Source organism: Dipodomys spectabilis, unplaced genomic scaffold, assembly GCF_019054845.1.
Source record: "Dipodomys spectabilis isolate Male_0828 unplaced genomic scaffold, ASM1905484v1 ptg000175l, whole genome shotgun sequence".
Lineage (NCBI taxonomy): Eukaryota > Metazoa > Chordata > Mammalia > Rodentia > Heteromyidae > Dipodomys > Dipodomys spectabilis.
In genome coordinates this window covers 15,106,909-15,131,270 of record NW_024870852.1, presented here as the reverse complement: position 1 = coordinate 15,131,270, position 24,362 = coordinate 15,106,909, and the positions used below count along the sequence as shown (strand labels likewise).

The following is a 24,362-nucleotide window of genomic DNA, read 5'->3' as shown; positions in this document are numbered from 1 at the left end:
TTTTCTTCTTTTCTGTCTTTCTTCCTTCGTTCCTCTCTTTTTTGTGCCGGGACTGGGGCTTGAACTCAGTGCCTCACACTCAGAGGGCTGTTCCCTCGAGATAGAGACATATAGCCTCATAATTGATCACACTCCCCTCTAACCCCCAATACGCCCACCTGGCTTCTTCCTGCTTGTCATCACTTGCTAGCTCCTGTAGTCACTTGAGTCTGAAGCCCCTGTTTCAGGCAGAATGACACAGCAGCCTCCCAAATATCCAGAGCTCCAATCTGCACAGAGAAAGGAAGACTCTGTGAGCAGGACGAAGGCTCACGGAAGCAACTGTGTGACCCCCTGCACGCTCCCGCTCCCCACCACACACACGCGCACGCGCACGCGCGCACACACACAAACACACACACACACACACACACACTTGACCTCAAGAGCCTTCCAACAGGCAGTTCCACAAGATGTTCCTGGGCCTGACTGTGTCCGGAGGTAGGAAATCCTTGCTCCCCGTTACTGGAGGTCAGACTGACCCATACATTCCATTAGGGTGCTCTCAGCCCTGATACTCTGTGCAATGCTCATTTCTTCAGTATTCCTGCTGACCACCTTGCCAGGTAGGATGATGCTAAAGGAGGATGAAAATCGTGACAATCACATTGCTAAAAGCAGAATCTCCCAGCTGGGCAACGGTGGCTCACGCCTGTAATCCTAACTACTCAGGAGGCTGAGATAGATTTGCGAATTATGGTTCAAAGCCAGCCCAGGCAGGAAACTTCATGAGACTCTTATCTCCAATTAACTACTCAAAAAAGCCGGATTGGCACTGTGGTTCAAGTGTAGAGCACTCGCCTTGAACAAAAAGAAGCTCAGGCCTAGAATTCAAGCACCAGAACTAGGGGGAAATCAAGCACTATCTCCCTTTGAAAGATCTTCCCAGCCATCATCATGGCCAAGAGCTTCCCTAAGCATGCAAAAGAGAAGCCAAATACCTGCCTCTACCTCCTGAGTGCTGGGACTACAGGCATGTATAACCTTGCCTGGCTCTTCGCTTTTTCTTCACCTTTCAAGAGGTTTCTGCAGAAGAAAAGTGTCAGTCTGGCACCAATAAACCCTTAGCATCTTCATAACCATGCCAATCTCCCTTGTAAACAAAGACAGACTGCCTTGGGCTGCTAGCCTCCTGGCCAGCAACAGTATCCTAGGAGAAAATGGAATAATACTGTTTTGTTTTCTGTGGATTTGTTTTCACAGTTACTGCTTATTTATGGTAGTGATACGAAATTGCCATTTAAAAAAATCTATTTCAGTCTAAAACTAGCAAGTCAGTAGTAACGAAAAAACTAAATGATGGCAAGAAATGTAAGTAACTCCAGGCAAAGGGATGCATGCTTGTAATCCCAGCACTTCAGTGGAACACGACACAAGATCTTGGCCAGCTTGAGCTACACTGCCAAGTCCAAGCCAGCCTAAGTTACATAGTGAGAGCCTATCTTAGACCAAGAAACCAAAAAAGTGGGCATGGTGGCATATGTCTGTAATCCAAGGATAGGGGAGATGAGGCAAGAGTCCTTGAGCCTGAGACCAGCTGGAACTACATGACAAAACAAAGCAAGACAAAAGAAAAGAAAAAATGCAATTAAAGAAATACAAGTGTTGGGTACTATGGCTCATGCTTGTAATCCTAGCTACTCAGGAGGCTGAGATCTGAGAATCAGGGTTCAACGTCAGCCCAGGCAGGAAAGTCCATGAGACTCTTTTTTTTGGGGGGGGGGGGGGGTGGGGGGTCCGGTCATGGGGCCTGAACTCTGGGCCTGGGCGCTGTCCCTCAGCTCTTCAGCTCAAGGCTAGCGCTTTACCACTTGAGCCACAGCGCCACTTCTGACTTTTTTCTTTTTTTTATGTGGTGCTGAGGAATCGAACCCAGGGCCTCATGCATGCAAGGCAAGCACTCTACCACTGAGCCACCTTCCCAGCTCCTCCATGAGACTCTTATCTCCAATGAAGCACCAGAAATCCAGAAGAGGCACTGAGGCTCAAAGTGGAAGAGCACTAGCCTTGAGCAAAATTGCTCAGAGACTGCTCCCAGGTGGAGTTCAAGCCTCACAACTGCAAAAAAAAAAAAAAAAAGGAAAAAGAAAAAAGAAATGCAAGCGACTGGCATTTGGGTACCTCACCTCACCACTGATTCTTATAATAAATAATCTGATAAAAGAGACATTCTTGGGGCTGGGAAGGTGGCTCAGTGGTAGAGCGCTTGCCTTGCATGCCTGAGGCCCTGGGTTCGATTCCTCAGCACCACATAAGCAAAAAGAAAAAAGCCGGAAGTGGCGCTGTGGCTCAAGTGGTAGAGCACTAGCCTTGAGCTGAAGAGCTGAGGGACAGCGCCCAGGCCCAGAGTTCAGGCCCCACGACCGGACCCAAAAAAAAAAAAAAGAGACATTCTTCACGGCTTTGAGTGTAGCGCTGTGTGTGTGTGTGTGTGTGTGTGTGTGTGTGTGTGTGTGTGTGTGTGTGTGTGTGTGTGTGTGTGTGTGTGTGTGTGTGTGTGTTGGGAATGCAACCCAAAGACTTTGCACATGCCAGGCAAGTGGTCTTATCATTGAGTTACATCCTCGGCCCCAAAGTACTTGTGAAAATTATTTCATCTGACAAATACTTATCAGGTATCTACCACATGCCAGGACTGTGCTAAGGGTTAGGGACAGAGTGAAGGAAAAGACAGACACAAGACACAGCCTCTCCGGAGGATGACTGACAAAACGGGCACAATGGGGTAGGTGATGGGCTCCAAGGGCACAGCCCGGGAGCAGCAACTTACCCTGGGGCCCTCACTCATGGCACAGTGCTCCTTCCCTGGGCCCCCAGCAGGCAGAGGCTCTTACCAGTGCTGTCCCCCACCTCAGGCAAAGGAATTAAGGGCAGTCGCCCAGCCCCCTGGAGAAAGGTGAGAACGGAGTCTCCCAGGAGCCAGAAAAAGGGGCCAGAGCACATTTTCTCTGACTCTGTTCTCCCACCTCACCCCTTGGGTTCCCTGGAGCTGGGGCGCCAGGACAGCTCCCTCTTGGCTGCTGGGTTTCAGGTGACCTAGTTTCCCCCAGTAGATCCACACACCTCCTCCGCCCCTGTCTGAGAAAACCCTGCTTGGTCTAATTAAAGAACTGCCTGGTGCTGCTAGCTGAGTAGCCCCTGGGACAGGGCACTGGCCTGGGCAGCCTAGGAATCCACACTTCCCAGGGGCTGGGCACCCCTGCTCACCCTTCCAGAGAAAGTCCTAGACAAAAATAAGAGTACACACAGCCAGGCTCTAGAAGAACAATGGGGTCATCACTTAGCGGGGTCCCCAAGGAAGGCCATCTTTGGAGAAAAACCAGTCCAGTGTGTTAGGAGACATACACATGCAAAGCCTGGACACATGTGGAGCCCCAAATCAACAGAGCGGCCAGGCGGGTCAGGAGGGGCGGCCAGGCTCCACAGAGGCCAGGTGGGTGAGGTCATTCAGGAAGTGTGTGTGTGACATGAGAAAAGGAATCCAAGGCCAGGGGAAGTAGGGTGGGGTATTTAATTTTTCCAACATCTGGGCCATGAACCAAAATAGCTTGATTGTAGCTAACAGGAAATTTGAGGGCAAGGCACTTGACCCTTGGGAGAAGCAGGAACACGCTGTTCAGGTGCCCTCACCTCTTCCCTTGGACCTTCCTGCATCCAGCCTGCTGTCTGACAGACTCTGAACCTGACTGCTCTCCCTGCACCCACTCACACTTGCTCCAGTCAGCAAGCCTCTGGGGCCACGGAGGCACAGCTTCAGAAGCCAGGGCCTGGCCAGGAGGTAGAACCATGGATAGATGAGATGTGCTACCCACCACCCCTCCCCTCCCCCTCCACACACTCCAAGAAAAGGCTGGGAAAACAAACATAGCACTGGTTGGGTATCGATGGTGTAGCTCAGCCATTATCATTCCATGCTAGGCTGTGATTGGCTTGTTATCCATGGTCTCAGCCAAACCATGTGATTGGTTGAGGAATAGGCATATGTTCTGAGTCAGCCCAATCAGTAGCTCTCTTTTCCCAATGCTTGTGATCCAGCTATCATGATTGGTTCAAGGATAGGCACATGTCCTGAGTTGGTCCAATCAGAAGTTCTCTTTTCCTAGTATGTGTGAACCAGCCACTATGATTGGTTCAGGGGTATGCACATGTTCTAAGCTGATCCGAGCAGAAGCTCACTTTTTGGTGTAGCATAATTGACCCTGCTGCTGCAAGCCAGTCTATGGATGAAGCTAATACTTGAGATTCTCAGGAGAGAAACTAGAGTCTCAGGGCTTCCTATCGAAGGCAAGAAATGATGATAATGATGCTTTATAATAGGGATACTGTTAATAGCCCCAGGCGGGACTGTGTCCTGTAGTGGCCTTCTGCTCGGGCACATTTCCAGACAGCTCCACTTTTCTCACAATGGCTGTTGCTGGACCTTGAAGCTCAAGAGGAAGGCACACTCTGAGGAAGGCTGAGAAGTCAAGACCAGGTTCCCACAGCAGCTCTGACCAAGGAGGTGGGAGAAGGGGACCCAAGCCTTGTGCCTACTTAATTCCAGGGGAGTGGCTGATTGACACATCTTTAGACCTGAGCCTACTGCTTTGAGGAAAAAAAAAACACATACAAGGAAGGTGAAGTCAAATTGCAGAGATATTAAAATATGAGTCAGGAAGCATTTCAAAGTTCACCCTGGTAAGAGAAAATGTGAAGTTTTTTTTGTTTTGTTTTTTTTCTGGGTTCTTCAGCCATTCTCTCTCCACAGTCTTGGCAGGCATCTGGAGGAAGGCCCTGAGTGCCTTTCTCCTTGTGTTTCCTGCACCGTTGAGCACAGGAGAAAAAAAAAAAGAAAACAAAACAAACATCCTCAGCTCTCCTCCTCCTCCTCCCAGGTTCTCGCTTGAGACCTACTTTCTCTCTTAAAGGCCGCACACCCCCACCTCCCACAACACACATCTCTGAATAATAGCATCTTCTTTTTCCCCCAGCATAAAGATGTTTTACTCATGAGCAAAGAAATTTCTGGGGCCCTCGGTGCTCCAAATATCTGAATTAGAAATTATCCTTGCCCTCCCGGCCCAATCCCATTCTCATGGGCTTTTAAAAATGGACTAGTTGTCCTATTCCTGCTGGAACAAACCTTTTAGATGCTGGGCACCATCATTCTAGACAGGCCTCCTGGTTCTGAATCAGCTGTAGGATTCAGGACCTGTGGGTTTGCTCCCAATTCTGTCACTCCTTCATTCAGATCCCTGGATGGTGGTCCTGGACTTGTCTCTCACTGTCACTGCTCTCTGAAGCCCATGTACAGGATTTTGTGATGTTCAGAAGGAAAAAGGGATGAGGGAATCAAAAACCACAAGAATGAAGTCCCACATTGGGATAATAATGAGCTGTTTGAACCGGGTGGGAATATTGGGAGCAGAGGATCAGGCCTTCACAAAAGCCACGAGGGAAAGGATCAGCTTCACTGCAAGCCTCTAGAGGGCAGAGTTAGGATCATTCACAGGCAGTATGAAGAAGCAGGGTGGGCCTGACAAGAGGAGAAACCATCTAATGTGGACAATTCAACAAATCTGTCATCATGTGATGGTGCTAAGGGTCCTCATCACCAGGAACCCCATGCCGATCCTGACCTGGTAAAGAGATCATCCTATTAGGAGTAAACACTCCACCATGTGTGTCTGCACCATGGCATTTGGTAACAACCAGGCAATCCACTCCCAATAAGGACCATTGCAAGCAGATGTTGAGTCTGCCGGTGACAGTGAGACAGCTCTCGCTGGCTGTGTTCCAAGAACGCTGTGAAGGAGGTCAAAGCCAAAGAGGTGCAAGGAGTCCTTGAACACACCAGTCTCGCATGTTGAGCTTCTCTCTATGAACCCAGAACACTCATGGGTACCCAAACACAGTTTGAGAGTCAGGTATGGTGGCTCACGCCTGGCTACTTGGGAGGCAGAGGTAAGGGAATCACAGATCAAGGTCAGCCAAGGCATAAAACTCCATCTCAACCATTAGTTGGGCATGGTGGTACACACCTGTTAGCCAAGCTACAAGGGAGTGGCTAGGTACAGTGGCACATACCTGTCATCCCCAGTAACCTGGAGAGACACAAACAGGAATACCATGTCCCAAGCTGGCCCAGGTATAAAGTGAGACCCTACACTCCCCCTTAAAAAAAAAAAATCAGTGTAAAAATGGCTGGAGGTGTGGCTCAGGTGATAAAGCACCTGCCTGGCAAGCCCAGAAGCCCTGAGTTCAATCCCTTTAGTACCTTCAAGGAAAACAAAAGAATATCAGTGTGGGAAAGGCTCTGGGGGACAGGGACACAGGTGCTACGTCCAGGAGCACATAGAGAGCTAACACAATAACTACAAGCAGCCGTGTGACCCAGTCGTCACAGTCACCCAGCTAAAGCAAGCAGCCAGCCTTCCAAGGACGCTTATATAATAGCTAAGCAGGGGGAAATGAGAGTCACCTTACAAATGCAGCTCCTTCAAGGCTGGGGGCGTGGTCCCCTCTTCCCAGGGCAAGCCGATAAAACTCACTTCACAGCTGCAGGGATCATTTCCCAAAGGTGGCCACCTGTGACCCCAGAACACCCTCCTAGGCTGCACAGTCATTAAACAAGGGACGGCCATTCATGTTAGCTAGGTTGGCCTGGCCTGGATGTCCTCTGCACCTCAGCATGACTTTGCCCAAGCTTTTTTCTTCTCTTGTGCCAACTCTCAGGCTAGTAATGGCCACATGGAGCACTGTGAAGTGAGAGATCATTAAGGAGCCGCGAGTGGTAACAGGGGGAAGTGAGTGCTGTGAGTGATTGGTAATGTCTGCTTTGGCTGCAGACGTAGGCAGTGGCAGATGCATATCAAGTGTACAACTGTGGTCTGTATCACGCCTGCCTCAACTTGGATTCTAATATTTATCATTAGCCCATTGACTAAAATCCTCTAGGCTTAAGTGTCAATGTCTAGAATTCTATCAAACATGGTGAAAGGGCCCCTCAGATTCTAGGATATCATGACACAGAATCACCATTGCCTCTATGGTAGACAAGAGCCAATAACAAAGCGAGGTATAGTTGCATAAGCCTGTAATGCCACCTCTCTGGAGGCAAAGGGAGGAGAATCACCAATTTGAGGGCAGCCTAGGTTCACATAGAATTTGTCTCAAAGGACTGACAATAAAGCTCAGTAATGTAGTACTTGTCTAATATGTAAAAAGCCCTGGGTTCAGTCTCCAGCACTTGCAAAAAATAAAAAGAGGGAGCAAGAGAGAGAAAGAGAATCAAGAACACCTCAGATTGCCAGGCACAGTGGCTCAGCCTATAACCTTAACCCTTTAGGAGGCTGAGATTGGGAGGATCGTGATTCTAGGCCAGCCTGGGCAAAAAAAGCTTGAAGACTCTTAAGTGTAGTAGCACATGCCTAGCATCCCAGTGAAGGCAAGAAGCCTCATCAGATCTCGGGCAAAAATAAAGACCCTATCTCAAAATATCCAATGCCAAAAAAAAAAAGGAGGTAGAGCATCTGCCTTGCAACTCTGAGACATTCAAAGGCCAGTGCCGTCAAAACAAAAGAGGGGGGTGGGGGAGGAAAAACTGATTAAAGTCATAACTCCCCTTACTGTAGGGGCTGTCATTGCTTCTAGATCTTAAGCAGGAAATAAATGAATCTCATTCTGAGAATCTCATCACATGTACTTTCCAAACCCCTAAGGGCTCAGCCCCTGTGACCAGTATGCTCTTTTTGGTGAGTGTTTTTTCAGATCCTCTTCACCCAACAGTTCCCAAACCAGTACCTGTCCTCACTTCTCTCTTGTCTGGGAGATGACACTGTTACTAGTAAAAAGAAAAATCAGTAAGTTTCAAGATGCTCAGTAGTTTGGTAAAATGGCATCCTCATCCAGTCTGCAGGTTTTGAAGTCTCTCGGTGTTGGATGTGACCTTCCAGGTTGCTCTGCAGGGAAGCTTGCTGCAGCAGGCTGTGTGATGTCCCTCTGCCCCTCCCCTTTGATCTCTCGCCCAAGTTCCTTCCTTTTCATTCTCTCCTTGGGTGGCCAGAACTCCAAGCAAACTTCCTTCTGACCAGCTTCATTCTCTTTGAACATATAAAGTCCCCATAAGCCAAAAGCCATCTCATGAAAGCGGTGCTACGGTTAGAATAAAGTTCCGTTCTGTGTTAAAATCCTGCCCACGTTCACTTTTTATTAACTGCTGTTTATACCCATAATCTCAGCTACTCAACAGCTTGAGATCTGAGTCTAGGCAGGGAAGTTTGTGACACTCTTACCTCCAATTAACCACCAAAACACTGGAAATGGAGCAGGGGCTCAAGCGACAAGGCATTAGCTTTGAAAGAAAAAGGTAAGGGACAGCTGAGGCCCTGCATTCAAGCCCCAGTACCAACACACACACACACACACACACACACAATTAGTTACTTCTAGTATCTTCCCATTGCTTTCAGGTCTTGCCTTCTCCTTTTCTTCATCCCTCCAGTATTATGACTTGAATGCAGGGCCTGGGCATTGTCCCTTAGCTCTTTCTACACAAGGCTGGCACCCTATCACTTGAGCCGCAGCTCCATTTCCTTAAGTTAAAGTCTTAAGTTAGAAGAAGAGACTGAACTCATCCATGGCTATCTTCTGGAGCTTCATGGTACTATATCTGAAGTTACCATTCAGAACACTCCTGATGAGCCATGGCCCTCCCCAAAGAACACAGGAACAAGGACCCAACCAGCAGGTTGGATTCTCCTCAACTTTCTCCTTCCACATCCTGATCAGCTAGGATAAGGCCACAAAAAGCTCTGGCTACAAGGATTGAAGGTACAAGTTTGAGTGGTAGAATGCCTGCCTAGTAGTACAGAAGTAGGGGTGGGAAAGCTTCCTCTAAACATTATATGAGTCTGGGAAGGTGGCTCAGTGGTAGAGTGCTTGCTTTGCATGCATGAGGCCCTATGTTTGGTTCCTCAGTACCACATGAGCAGAAAAAGCTGGAAGTGGTGCTATGGCTCAAGTGGTAGAGCACTAGCCTTGAGCTGAAGAGCTGAGGGACAGCGCCCAGGCCCAGAGTTCAGGCCCCACAACCAACAACAACAACAACAACAACTATATATATATATATATATATATATATATATATATATATATATATATATATATATATATATATGGGCTGGGAAGGTGACTCAGCGGTAGAGTGCTTGCCTTGCATGCACGAGGCCCTGGGTTCGATTCCTCAGCACCACATAAGCAGAAAAAGCCGAAAGTAGTGCTGTGGCTCAAATGGTAGAGTGCTTGCCTTGAGCTGAAGAGCTGAGCGACAGCCCAGACCCAGAGTTCAAGCCCCATGACTGACAAAAAAAATATATATATATATATTATAGCATCTCCTTTTCTAGTTCCACTGCCAGTTTTCAAAAGGTATTAGGAAAAAGGTTCTCAATCTCAGCTCTGCATTAGGCTTTCCTGAACACTATAGACCACAGAGCGAGACCACTACATAGCTACCAGAATGGCCAAAATGGAAAATACACACTCTTGGGCAAGTACATACACTGCGCAGTAATATAAATTGCTACAACCACTTTAAAAAAAAACAAAAAACAAAAAAACTGCTCAGCAATCTTTGTAAACCTGAACCTAGAACCCAGCAATTTCCCTCCTGAGAATAATATACCTAGCAGAAATCTTTACACACATCCCCTGAAAGGCATTAACAGCGCTATTTGTAACAGAGCCAAAGTATCAACAATCCAAAACGCCCATCAACAACAGCTCAGGGTGGGGGAGGGGGCGGGAAATGCTTCAGTCCCACAATGGAACATTGTACAGCAACCAGAATGAACAATATACAATCCCCCTGGACAATGGGTGGTTCTTACCAGGCTAGCTGAAAGTTTTCAAACACACAAAAATATTCAGAGTCGGTGATTCCATTTGGGTGAAATTCAACCCAGTGGGAGGGTCACTTTAAGGTGGGGGTACAACAGGGAAGGACAGGGGGCTCAGGGCCTGGGGCACCGGCAACATTCTACATCTTGAACAGGGAAGTGGTTTTATGGGCACATTCGGTTTGTTAAAAAAAAAATTATTCACTTAGGATTTATATCCTTTTCTGTGCTTGTTTTTTCCATCATAAATCATTTCATGCAAAAAAAAAAAATACTGATGTTTGAGGGTCACTGGTCAACAGACTTGGTTCACTGGTCCCCAGGAACTGACATTTCTAAAGGCTGCTCCAGTGGGTGTGATGTGCCCCAGAGAAGCGCTGTGTCAGAACTTGGCACAGAACCTCCTTACTCTTTCTTAGAGCTCTGGGGGCTACTCCTTCCCCAGAAAGTCTAAAGCAAAGTCTTTTCTGTAGCGCCCCAGGATGTTAAGTAGCCCACCATTAAATGATATATTTCCCCGTTATAATTATCAACTTTTGTCGGACACTGACTGTATTCCTTGGAGCTGAGCTAAGTGCTTTTCTTAGTCCTCACGCCCGCCTCTGAGAAAGGTACTATTAACTCCCTCTCCACAGAGGATTTGGCCTGAAGCATTGTGGGGTTCCGGAACTGCCCAAGACCACTGAGACAGGGTGCAGTGGAACCAGAAAGCCGGTTCAGATTGGTTTTGACACAGAAGCCCTGGTTCTCAACCTTGGTGTTAAACAGCCTCTCCAGTCGACCGGACTGCAGGACTTTATAATGCTAATGCCAATCTTTGAGTAGACCTGAGGAGGCCCTACTCCCTGTTTCTACTCGCCGCCTCAAGTCTGCTTCAAGTCTGTATCTCTTACAGGGACTTGTGCGAGAATGTCTCCAGCAGACGGAGTGGAGTCACAAGCCCCTGTCAGCCGGTACTGTGTCTGTGACCCTGACATTTTCATTTCCCTCTCGCCCTCCTCACCTCCCTCCTCCCACCTCCAAGCCATAAATAGCGGGGTTTCCAGCAACAGAGAGCCAGCCTGATGGATTCACACCTGTGCAGCAGTCGTCACCATTTGCTCAGACTCTGTGTGCCAAATACTATCAGAAGTTGCCTTTAATCTCCACAACGGGTCTGAAAATCAAGTATCCTTATCCCCCATGAACAGGTTAGGAAAGAGTGCCCCAGAGGGAGAGAGAGAGAGAGAGAGAGAGAGAGAGAGAGAGAGAGAGAGTCTGTGTGTGTCTGTGTGTATATTGATATTGGAGCTTGAACTCAGAGCCTGTACTTTTGCTTGCTTTTCACTCAGGGCTGCTGCTCTACCACGAGTTACACCTCCATTTCTGGTATATTTGTTAGTTAATGTGGGGGGGGGGGGGGACTCTCTTAGATTTATCTGCCTGAGCAAGCTTCCCACCCAGATCCTCAGATCTCAGCCTCCTGAGTGGCAAGTAGCAATGACTACAGGTGGGAGCTACTTGTGAGCACCCAGTAGGGAGCCTCATCTTAACATGTCCAAGGTCACAAGAGGTGAGTAGGCAGGTGTTGGATTTGAACCCAGACCCTCCTGCTAAGCCCACACAATGTGCACACCAGCACTCACTCCCACCTGCAGGCTTTCTCTCCTCTGTTCTCTGACGGCCATCTCAAGGGTTATGCCGATAATGTGGCCCTTAAGTGTGGTCCAGGCGGCACTTGGGGCTAGCCTTACACCTCATACACAGCCTGGTCTCACTGCTCTTCCTCTGCCCTGAGCCAAACACATTTCTTTCCCATCTCTAGTTCGGAGGATTTTCACTGTATCTCTAACATGACATTCAACACTGCGCTGAGGAATTGTTGGACTGGCCTCCTCCATCTGACTGGATGCACTTTGAAGACAAGGGACATGTGACGTTCCCCCACTGCCTCCCAGCACACAGCAGTTATTTCATAAGTGGGAGGCCAAAAGACCTCAAATTCACCGAGACATTCCAACAGATCTGTCAGACCACAGCAGGTGAAGAGGGCCTTGGCCGGCTGTGGTTGTACCAGCCTGTAATCCCAGCACTCAGGAGGCTGTGGCAGGAGGGTCAGGAGGTCAGGAGTTCAGACAGCTTGGGCCACATGGGGAGATCTTATCTCAAAAAAAAAACTTTAAGCATGGGGCGGGAGGGGGATTGAGGGGGGAACATTTAAGAAAGCTAGGGGTTGAGGCACACAGGGTAAACCAATGCAGCAGTGGTCCCCACTAGACACTATGTTGAACATGATGGGGGAGGGGGATATGGGAGGAAGAGGCCGAGAGAACAAAGGAAGGGGTGATATTGTTTAAAAAGAAATATACTCATTACCTGACTTACGTAACTACAACATACATCACCTTGGGATAGCTTAAGGGCAACACACGGCATAAAAAACAAATAAGGAAAGAAATTAAAGAGAGGGGGTGGATAAAAGAGTAATAGTATTTATTGGGGGAGTGGCTCAAATGCTAGAGCTGTTGCCCAGAAAGTGTGCGGTCCTGTGTTCAAACCCCAGTACTGCCAAAAATGAAGGAGAACAATTTTTTAAAAGAGTAATAGAGAGGATGACTACGATCAAGAATGTTCCATGTATGTATGAAAATGCCATGATGAAACCCCTTACAATGGACAATTAAATATATGGCAATTTAATCTGTGAAGGGAAAAGGAGGGAGGGAGGGAGGGAGGGAGGGAGGGAAGAAGGGAAGGTCCTTTGGCTTGGAGCAAGAGCTACAGCATCAATGCAGACAAGGCAGCAGCCTGCTGGGGAGAGCCCCTGGGAGCAGAGCCAGGCCCCTTCCTTGCTTCCATGGAGGGTGTGCTAGCCTTGTCCCCCTTCACAGTCTTCTTCCACTCTGCCTGCTCAGCAACTGGCTCTGTGAGCCCTGCTCAGGGGATTTGCTATCAAATAATGGCTGTGTTCATTCCACAGCCCTGTTTCGGATGATATTCTCCATGGCTCCTTGCCATGTGTTGCCCTTAAGATATCTTAAGTGAAGGGGCTGGAAGGTGGCTCAGTGGTAGAGCGCTTGCCTTGCATGCATGAGGCCCTGGGTTCGATTCCTCAGCACCACATAAGCAAACAGAAAAAAGGCGGAAGTGGCACTGTGGCTCAAGTGGTAGAGCGCTAGCCTTGAGCTGAAGAGCTGAGGGACAGCGCCCAGGCCCAGAGTTCAGGCCCCATGACTGGACCCCAAAAAAAAAAAGATATCTCAAGTGGGGCTGGGAAGGTGGCTCAGTGGTAGTGCTTGCCTAACATGCATGAAGCCCTGGGTTCCATTCCTCAGTACCACATACACAGAAAAGGCCAGAAATGGTGCTGTGGCTCAAGTGGTAGAGTGCTAGCCCTAAGCAAAAGAAGCTCAGGGTCAGTGCCCAGCACTAAGTTCAAGCCCTATGACTGGCAAAAAAAAAAAAGATAGCCCAAGTGAATGAAGAGATGTCTGGGATAGGTCTGTCCAAGCTAAGGCTTGGTGTCCCCTAAGTGGACACCAAGTGTCCAGAGTGGACAGATCTCATTCTAGATGACCTTATCCTTTAGAGGTGGACATGCTTTTACAGCACACTGGCTGACCTTGGATTCTCACTCACCACTGTACCTTCACCTGTGCATCTCCTCTACAGACACATCTCCTTGTGACCTCGGGGGTAAACAGCTGCTTCTGCCACCCACACCCAAGCCCCATGAGCCTGAAGTTGTGTATGGGGTTTCTAAAGCCAGCCTTCTGCTCCCTTTTGCCCCTCCAAAACCAGAGTTGCCTTCAAACTCGGGCTAGGTTTCTGCACAGGCTCCCTCCAACTCCACTCATAAACACTCAAACCACCAAAGACGCTCGTTCAACATTACTCAGGCTGAGTGGGAGGGTGTAGCTCAATTGTGGCATGCTTGCTTAACATGCACAAGGCCTTGATTTTGAGCACCATAGACAAACTAGGAAGTCCCACTCACCACTTCCTGCCCCCACTACATAGACAAGACTTGAACTCAGAGTCTCATACCATTGCTCAGCTTTCTTGCTCATAGCTGGTGCTCTACTACCTGAGCCATGCCTCCAGCCTAGCTTTTTGATGGTTAGTTGGAAATAAAGAGTCTCCAGGACTTTCCTATATGGGCTGGCTTTGAACTTCCATCTCTCAGACCTCAGCCTCCTGAGGAGTTACAGTTATAGACATGGGCCACCAGCACCCAACCTAAATAAGACGCTTTGTGCACACTGACCAGAAAGCGTAAGTGGAAAATTCTACCAGACCTCATGTGAGATATCACAGACAAAACCCAGGCATACTAAAAACCTTTAACACATATGAAACATAAATGAGCTTCATGCTTGGGCTTAGGTCTCATTCCCCATGACAGTTCCTTTTGAGTCTTCAAGGATTCCAAACTCTGAAGAAATCCATAACCTTTTTGATCCTGTGCATGTCATATGAGGATGCTCAACCTGTTTCTAATAGACTGGCAAAAATTAAACTTATTTCATAGTCAGTGTTGGAGAAGGCTGGCAAACAGCCATTCACACCTGAACAAATAGAAATTGGTTTGGCCTCTTGGGAGGACAATTTGGCAGTATCTAACCCAATTCAAACTGCAAGGAATTTTCCTTATGGCTAAAACCATATCAGAGTACAAAGATATACATTGTCTAAAGATGTTGCACTGAACATTTGCAGTAGGAAAGAACTGGAAATACCATTTTAACCATGGCAAGAGACAACAAAATAAAGTTTATCATGAATTTTTAATTTTTTTATTGTATGCATAATGTACAGAAGGGTTACAGTTATATAAGTAAGGTAATGAGTACATTTCTTATCAAACATTGTTACCCCTTTATTGTGAATTTTTATCACTAGAATACCATGTAGCTTTGAAGATCTAGTTAAAGGTAGATATGCTCAGATACATTAGTTGGAAAAGGGAGTCTCCAAAGACTGTGGCATAGATACCACAGATAATTTAAAAGAAAAAAAGAGGGCTGGGAAGGTGGCTCAGTGATAGAGCGCTTGCCTTGCATGCCTGAGGCCCTGGGTTCAATTCCTCAGCACCACATAAGCAAAAAGAAAAAAGCCGGAAGTGGTGCTGTGGCTCAAGTGGTAGAGTACTAGCCTTGAGCTGAAGAGCTGAGGGACAGCGCCCAGGCCCAGAGTTCAGGCCTCATGACCAGACCCAAAAAAAAAAAAAAAAAAAGATAAATAAATAAAAGCAAGCTTGTATGAGCAATCTGTATATGCTACAAATTTGAAATTTCTGGAAAGATACACAAAACAACCAGGAAGTTCTGGACAAATGGAGATGAGAAGCTAGGGAAAAGAGTTCAGAAAGTTTACTTTTTTCCATTTTCCACCACATTGCCGTACGGTTAGGGTTTTTACAAAGCATTTGTATTCTTTTCATAATTAAAAAGCATAAAACAAAGCAATAGAGAAACAAAAGCCTGGTGTTATAAGGCAAAGGAAAAAATAAATGATATTTGAGTGAGGAAATCTTCCCTATGTCCTTGTAAGAAAAGCAGCAATGTTTACAAAGCGAGACTGCTTCCTCTCTGTCCAGCCCACAGGAGGTGGAGGACGGCAATAGTTCTAGAAAGAACTATGAGATGCAGGCAGTGTCTCAGGAAGGAGTAAGAGACCTAGAGAGAGTAGGGTTCAGAATGCATGGCTTGTACTTGTGACTGGGTGATAAGAAGTCAAGCCAGGTTGGGATTGAGACACCCGATCGAGACATTCCGAGAACTCACTGGGCTGGCCCAGACACTGAGGCCTTACCAAGTGCCCAGGTAAAGAAGGGGCATGAGTCACCTGGTAAAGAGCACATGGTCCAGCTCTAGGAATACCATGGCACAGTGCTCTGCTCACTTCTTCCGCTCTCCAGCCACTCCCGGGGGACTTTAAAGACAACAATGCAAGAATGATCATTGCACATAGCACGTACATCCTCGCTGCCAGGCAAAGACTACGTGTTTAATCATGTGCGTCTCCTACCGTTGTGTTCCTACTTTACACAGGAAAATTCTGCACAGGGGAAATTGAGGCTCAGCAATGGAAGCCAAGCAACTTACTAAAGGTTGCAGAAGGTGTGTAGGCAGCAATTAAAGAGGATGAGAGGCTGAGGGAGACAGTTGCTGCTAGCCTCCTGAATCTGAAGGAAGGGCTAGGGACAACCCCACGTACACAAAAGAGCTGTAATAACTAAGAGCAAGGACTTTAAAGCCAGATGAACTGGCTTCAAATCCTCACTGCCATTTACTGGCTGTGCAGCCTTACAGATGGCCTTGAACCTCTCTGTGCCCCACCATCCTGAACAGTCAAGTCGGGTCATTACCTGGCACTTTTTAAGAGTTGATAGGTGGGGCTGGGAAGGTGGCTCAGTGGTAGTGTGCTTGTCTTGCATGCATGAGGGCCTGGGTTCGATCCCTCAGTACCACATAAACAGAAAAAGCCAGAAGTGGTGCTATGACGCTATGACTCAAGTGGTAGAGCCCTGGCCTTGAGCTGAAGAGCTCAAAGACAGCACCCAAGCCCTGAGTTCAAGCCCCATGACCAACCAAAGAGAGAGAGAGAGAGAGAGAGAGAGAGAGATGATTGGTGACCAGGCGCTGGTGGCTCAAGCCTGTAATCCTAGCTACTCAGGAGGCTGAGATATAAGGATTGTGGTTCAAGCCAGCCCAGGCAGGAAAGGCAGTAAGACTCTTATCTCCAATAAACCACTCAGAAAACTGGAAGTAGCTCAGTGGCTCAAATAGTAGAGTGCTAGTCTTCCGCTGAAGAGCTGAGGAACATCACCCAGGGCCAGAGTTCAAGCCCCATGACCGACAAAAATAAATAAAGAGTTGATAGGTAGACCAAAGGATTTAATTGAACGTGCTCACATGAAGTACCAAGTATTAATGATCATCACTAGGGGCTTCTTCCTTCAAGTGGCAACTGTGCAAGGTGCAAAGCCTAGCAAGCAAAATGCAGCCTGGCTTTCAGTCACCACTCCCCTACCCCACCCCCATCTTCATCCCTCCACCCCCCACCCCCACATGCACAGCCCTGCAACCCAACCCTGGTCCTGCTGAGCAATGAACCTGCACTGGGTGCCAGTTCCTCCTCCCCTCTCCCCTCCTCTATACCTAGAGATTCCCAGGGCCCCACCCTGGCCTATTCTGATGCATGTGGGCTGGGCTGGGACCTGGGTCCTGTGCTCTTAACAAATCCCAAGTGAACAGTTGACCCAAGAACAGTGTGCCCCTGGACACATGTTTTGGAATGTTCTAGAAGCTCTCTTTTGCTCCTGATCAATCCCAGGCCTGGGCACACTGTGAAGGGGTACCGCTAACATCTGCAACTTTACCCACAGCCAGCAGAACAGATGGCTTCTATGCCTGCGTGGGTCACCCTCACCTGTTGTGTCAGGGCTCCCAGATGCCTCTGCTACATGCCACGGTTCACAGACCCATGGGACGACACTCTGGAAGCCGACCAGAAATGCAGAAGCTCCGGCTCCAGCCCTGCCAAACCCAGTTCTGCATTCGGATAGGAATGGCAACGTGGTTGATGAACCAGCTTGAGCCATCTGCTTGGACCTCTGCCTCTGTAAGACTAAGCTCGCATGGATGTGCACACCTACCTGTCCAAGCATCTCCAGGGCCAACCTTCAAATCCCTGTGGACACCACAAAGAGTGGCCCTTTACATTGTCCATGTTGCCTGGAAGTAAGCCAGGGCTCAAAGTGAACCTTTGCTAGAGCAAGCTATTTGTTTTGAAATCTGCATTAGAAGAAGCCTTTCCAGTAAACTGGGGAAAGAGGCAACACCAGCCTTGTACTTCCAAGGCATCAACCACTGCTTTCTTTTGAATAGAGTCCCCACACACACCCCTCCACCAACTTCCCTGCCCAAAAGCCATTGAGAAACATCAAACAGCCCAAAGAAAACAAGTCATGTCTTCCTGTTGGCCAAGCTTCAAGTTATCAGGCAGATTTCACACTGTAGCTTGACCTCATTAATCCAAGGCCTATCACGTTGCTGTAAATGTCAGTGGAAAAATAGCCATTCAGTGAGTTTCCTCCATTCTACCAGAAAGGGGAAAAAAAACAGGAAGCTGATGGCAGCTGCACCCCAGCTTGGCAAATCCCAAGGGTCCAGTCAACAGGGCGTTTCTTGTCAGCACCTATATCCCCTGCCCCAGCCCACTCGTTCAAGTCTAGGTGGATCCTGTGTCTGTCTGTGTGGGCAGAATGCAGAGGCTGTACAGCAACCATGAAGATACTAAGCGGGCCCCACACACCTGCTGGGAAAGGAGATCAGAGCGCTTGCTCTCAAAGTCCTTGGCCTCAATTAACAACAGGCTGTTCATCCTTCAGATTCCTCTCAATCTCTTCTGTCCCATTCAGATTGTTCCATGAGCCAAATCATGGGAGTCCAGGGCACATAAAGCCTTCCAAGTCCTCATTCATTCCTTTAATGTATATTGATTTTCTCCCGTGTGCTGGATATTGCACTGGACAACTGGGGCCACAGAGCTGAATGATTCAGACACAGTCACTGCCCTTCGGGCACCTGCAATCCCCGTAGTCTTTTCTCAACCTTGGCACTACTGACATTTGGAAAGTAGATACGTGTTTTTGCTGTTGTGAGGGGATGTGCTATGCACTACAGAATACTTAGCAGCACTCCTGGTCTCTACCTACAAGGTATTAATAGCTCCCCTCCCCCTCTGCCCTCCTAACCGGGTTGGATAAACCAAAGACATTTTTGGATGTTGGTCAATATCCCTACTGGGGGCATATTGTCCCCAGTTGTGAACTATGGCTCTGGTACATAAGACAGAAGGCTAAAAGAAAAGTGACTAGCAATGAATAGAACCAAATAACCATAGTTATGGTAAGTACCATACACAAAAACAAAAAACTTGGTGGACATTAGGTCTGTAATTTAGAAGCCCAGCATTTTACCTAGGATTCCAAGTCCTCAAGACAACTCAGCACTGTGTATGTGAAATACATTATATATACAGAGAGAGACACTTACGTGTATATATAGACAGACAGACAGACAGACAGATAGATAGATAGATAATCCATATGGTCTGTATTTCCAGATGAAGAAATTGAGGCTCAAGGATGCAAAGAAATCACCCAAGACACAAAAGTTTGTGGAAAACAGAATCAGGATTTGAACCTTGGAGCTAAACTTTGCCCCTACGCAAAGGGTAATCTGAGACTTTGTTTGGATGTGTTCTGTAACAGGCAAGATCTGAGGTCACATGATATTGAGAGCAGTCATCCTAAAAGATTCATTCCTCCCTGGGGCCACCTGGGGGCTTGGCCACCACCTGCCATATCAATCAAGCTACAAATGGCCTATACTAAGGCATGTTGGTGGGATACCAGTGGGCTGAGGAATGCCATTCTGCATGCTGAGATATCCAAGAACATCTCCTCCCACAGTCACCACGGTACTCAGGAAGATACCCAGAGCAACACCTCACTATGACCCATCTCCAAAGCCTAGCACCTAAGGGTGAAGAACAGGAGAAGCAGACCATTCTGCTGTCAGTTTTGGATATTTCCAAAGAACATGAAGAAGATGATACAGGACAGCACAAGACATTTTATTATGTAGGCTAGGTTGGCTTCCAATGTTCCATCCTTCTGCCTCAACCTCCTGAATGCTAGAATTACAGGTGCGCATCACCGCACCTGGCCAGCACATAGTATCTTTGGAAATTTCTCTGACGTGAGTCACATGGGGGGTATCATGTCCTTTACAAAGGGCCTCATCCTCTGTCCCTCAGTTTCCCCTCTGTGCATTGGGGGTAGGTGGATCGACTTCTAGACTGGTGCAAGGACTCGAGGACAATGCAAGAGAAGACCATGAGCTGACTAGCATCCAGAAAGTCACTCAGTAAAACACGATCAGTAGGAGTTAGGTAAGGACACTTAAGTCGATACCGTCTTCCTTCCTAGAAGAAACAAGAGTCCCAGGAAGAGAAAGCCAGAAGCAGAAGTTGAAAAGGTGTCTCAGGAAGAAGGGGATCTCAGTGCTTCCTGGTTGGGCTGATGGGAACAGGGAATACATTGACAGATGAATGTAGACCAGCCCTTCCCCAACACACACAAAAAAATGAATCCTGAACTTTAACAGGTGCTGTGATCAGCCAGTCCTCCAGATCAAGCTGCCACCTGACAAACTGCAGGCTCTTGCTTTGGGTCAGCAAGCATTGAACATTCAGAGCCACTGGCAGGATGACCTCTGCCTCCCTCCTGGCCTTCCTCTTGCCCCAGCCTCCTTCGCTCTTGGTGCTGACTGGGCTTCAGCTGCAACTCCTGCCCACAGCTCACCAGACACTCCATTCTTCCCAGCCTGCGTGCCCTGACACGCATGGTTCTCCCTGTACAGGCCGCCTACCCACTCTGTTACCCACCACCTGGGAGACTGTCACTGCGGGCTCAAATGTGCTCCCGCAGCCAATTTTGCCCACCTGTTATTGGTAATAATAGACTAATCATAATAGCAACTAACATCTGCGAGTAAGCACTAGAAGGCCCAGAGCTGGGCTGATAACCACAGTGTCTCTTCTCCTCACATCTGCACTGGTCTACACAAGAGGAAAGGAAACTGTCCATCATCACCCTGTGACCAGGTGAAGGTTCATGCCGGGGGCAGCCTGAGCCCACCTGTTCCTCCTGATCCTAACTCCATCTTCTTCCCATGGAAGCTTTGATTCCCCAGGGTTCCTTATCTGTCTCCACACCTGCTTTGCTTCGAAGAAGAGATCTTAGAACTGCCTGGCACGTCTTAAAACCCCTTGCTAAGCATGAGGTCTGGAATGGACTCAATGTCTGCTCACTGAATCAATGAGCCCTGGGAAATGGCAACTAGCTGGGAAAGGCTAAGATGCTACTCACAGACTCTCTGGGGAAAGGCTCAAGCCAGACTCTCATTCACAAGAGAAAGACTCCCCCACACGAGATAAGGCTTCTCCTGCCCCTGTAGCAAGAGACAGACGAGACACTGGCCACCAATGCCACTGAACCAGTGCAAAGCAGGAAGTGGGGGCAGCAGTGAGAAGAGTCACTTCCTGCCTACCTACCTGCTACAGGTCCTCCCTCCACTCCTCCAGCACTTCCTGAATGCTGTGGTCTCACAAGCCTTACAAACCATGAAGGAGGCGTTGCTATGATGCCCATTTCACAGGTAAGAAAACTAGGGCTGGGAAGAGAAAGAGCTTTTTACCCAGGGCCTCAAGAGCTTACAGTCTCGGAGCTATCTGTCATTTCAACTAGACCTGCCTGGCTTCCTTGTTCTTCGAACTGGCTGCCTTCTGCTAGAGAGAGGCTCAACCACATCCTCCATGAAAGCTGATCTCTAAGATGTGCTAGGTCTAAGGTTATAGCCTCCTCTGGGCTGGGAGGATGTCTAACAACTTCTACAAGTGTCCTGGGGGGTGAGGAGTAAGGTTGGCTAGGTTGGAAGAAGAGGACATGGTTATCAGGGAGGGGTGGCTGTGCGTTCCGGCACCGTACCTGAATCCAGGTGTGTGAGCTTTTGCAATCTGCTAAACCAGGTTGGCTGAGCCCCTGGGAGTCCAGAAGAGCCTAGGGTGAAAGTTTCCAAAGAGGCCAGCGACACTGTGCAGAAAAGTCCTGCCCTAGGAGAAACCACCACCCTGCCTCAGCTTCCCCTCCCAGCCGCTCAGCTTCCCCCAAAGACTTAGCAAATGGATTAGAATTTAACCTCGGCTCCAACTCCCTCAACAGGGAGAGCAAAGTCTGAGTGGGCATCAGGCTTTAGCCTGGCTGCCCCAGGGCAAGAGAAGGGAAGGTCCAGAGAACAACAGAAGTCTGGCTCGTGAGCTACAAGTGTCACCACACAAGACCAAAAGAGACGAAGGAAGGATCAAATGGGTCTTCCTCAATCTAAACAAGCCAGAGGCTGGGGCCGGCGAGGGGGTGTGGGGAGGGGGCCTCCTGTTGGGTAGACCCCAGCTGACAGTGAAGAGCATTCTCGGTCCCAAGGGATCACGCTGACACCCTGCCTGCAGCATCTTAGGGACTGAGGCGGCTGAGATGGGATTTGGATGACAGGTGGGAGAGAAAGAGAGGGAGGATCTGGGGGGGTGGGGGGAAAGGGCGGGCTGGCAGGCGGCTCGCTGGAAGGAGTCACCGTGTCTCCCCCCCCCCCCCACCCTCCGCCGCCTCCTGCAAGCTGGCTCTTTGGTGACAGGGCCGAGGGAGGAAGCCGTGGAAACTCCCCCGACCCCCTCCAGAACGGCCCACCAGGGCCCCACTCCCGCACCCAAGAGACACGCCCCACCCCTCTCCAACCAGCCCCGAAGGTGGCTCCACCGCACCAGCGCTCCGCCCCGAGGCCGCGCATCACCCCCGCAGCCTGACGGCTCACCCCATTCCTAAGAGATAACTGAGGCCCGGGGGGCCAAGTGCGGCGCCCACCAGCACACGGCCAGCTACGCGCTGGCAGCGCTGAGAAGCCTGGCTGACCAGCCTGACGCGGCTTCGCAGAGGGAGGGTCCCGTCTCCCGCGCTCCCCCCAGCCGCAGCAAATGGCAGGACACCCCGGGGAGCACCCCGGCGGCCCGAGGCGGTGAACGCAGGCCCTATGCGGAGACAGCCCCGAGGCAGGGCGCCTGGTACCTCCAGCGCCCGGGTCCTCCACAGAGAGCGATTCAGAGGCCGCACCTGGCGCTCCGGGGCCGCGGGGAGCTGTGACAGCGAAAACAGGGACCCATTATGTGGGATCTAATCACATGGGCGCGCAAGAGGCTCGGCTTTCGGTTCCGAGCAGCGCCGCGCCGCCGCCTCCCTCTCCTTCCGTGCCCCCCCCGAGGTGCCGCCGAACCCTGGGGCCCGGGCCTGGCGCGAGCCAGCTGCGCCCCGCTGTCCGCCCCCCAGACTAGACCCACAGCTCGCCCAGACTCCGTTACCCGCCCCCGGGGGCCGGGCGCTGCATCACCGGCGCCTCGCGTGAAGCCCGAGGCCGGGGCGCCCTGGGGAACACGGAGGAAGGGAGGCCGCACCGCGACGGGAAGCGGGTAGCCCGCGCCTCGCGCTCCACGCCGTCCCCACCCGGGGCGATCTGGGCGCTCCGGGTGACCTTGGGGAAGACCCCCCCCTCTTCCTTAGATCCGGGCGACCTCTCGGGAAGCACGGCTCGGCTTCTCCCCCGGCCTCGGCGCCCAGGGGCGCTCCTCCCTGCGGGAGCCGGCGCGCGGGAGTCGCGCGCGGGGACCCGGGGAGCGGTCGGTGCAGCGATTGGGGAGCCACCGCGCCGGGTCTCCCCGGGGCAGGCGGAGCAGCCTGAAAGGTCCTGCAGGCGAGCGGCAGATCTGCGCCCAGGGGCGCCTGCCCACCCGAGCAGGAGCCGGTCGGTCCTGCTGCCGCCAGCCGGGACCACGCGCTGCCACGCGAGGGGGCGGCGCCCCCATCCGGACTGGGAGACTGGGCGCTGGAGGTGCTGGGCGCTCGGAGGCTCCGGCCGCTGGCAGGCAGCAATGGACACAGAACGCTCTTCCCGGCTCCAAGATCCGACCACCACAGCCCCAGCCAAAGACCTGCCCAAGCTCCCCCGCACCCCACGCCAGACGCGCGAGGACGCCCCCACTCCAGACCAACTCCCCGGCCCAGCGCCCGCCATCCCAGCGCCACCCCCACCCCAGTATCTCAAGACGCCCGCCCTCGTGCAAGCGCCCCTCGCCCCCAGCCAGGTTACCCCAGGTTGAGCCCACCTTCCCGGCCCAAATCCTCACTCCCCGCGCGCGGTCGGGCCGCAGCTCGCCAGGAAGGAGACGGCGGCGGCGGCGGCGGCGCCGGGCTACTCACCCGCTCTCCCGAGCCCTGCCCCGGGCGGCTCCCGGCCCCGGCTGGGTCTGCAGGTCTCGGAGCCGCGGCTGCTGGTGCGGCGACAGAGCCGGCTGCGCTCGGCCGCGAGCCTCCGCGCCGCCTCCCGGCTCCTCCCCGGGGCGGGGCCTGGGCTCGCGGGAAGGGGTGGGCGCGAGGTGGGCGCGCTCCGCCCCAGCCGCCGCACGCGGGGCGGGGAAGGGTCCCGGCGCGCGCGGCCTGGGGCCTCGGATTCGAGCCGCCGCCGCCGCAGCAGAAAATTGAAAGGAGCTCAGGTTGCCAGCCGAGGTTGGGAATCCTTCTCCTTGAAGATCAGCTTCCCTTCCGCACGGAATGTATTCGTGCTCCCATTTCACAGATGCGTACGGTGGAGCCTCTGGGGTTAACCTTGATCCCAGCACCCCAGAAAAGGATCTGCGCCAGGGATCCCAGGCTCCTACCTGAGGGTCCACTGCAGCCCGGGGCTGAGGGCCCCCGGCGCCCCCCATCCCCGCGTCCAGGAGCCAGACTAGGTGTTGAGCTAGACCCAGGTTTGTGAGGGCAGGTGTGTCACCCGAGGAGAGCAAGGCAAGTGT

General features: G+C 50.7%; 1 protein-coding gene across 2 annotated transcripts in view; it reads right to left on the bottom strand.

The window, feature by feature from the left end:
* Ppp1r16b (protein phosphatase 1 regulatory subunit 16B) overlaps nucleotides 1-23,901 on the bottom strand; it is a 92,993-nt gene extending 69,092 nt beyond the window's left edge. Inside the window, exons 1-2 of one of the 2 annotated variants that reach the window (XM_042694267.1) lie at nucleotides 23,770-23,843; nucleotides 159-269 (exon numbers count right to left, since the gene is read on the bottom strand). The gene's annotated coding sequence lies outside the window, so the exon portion shown is untranslated. Of the gene's footprint in view, nucleotides 1-158; nucleotides 270-23,769 lie in introns of both variants that reach the window. The other variant, XM_042694266.1, reaches the window with a different exon arrangement.
* Between the last annotated feature and the right edge of the window lie 461 nt (nucleotides 23,902-24,362).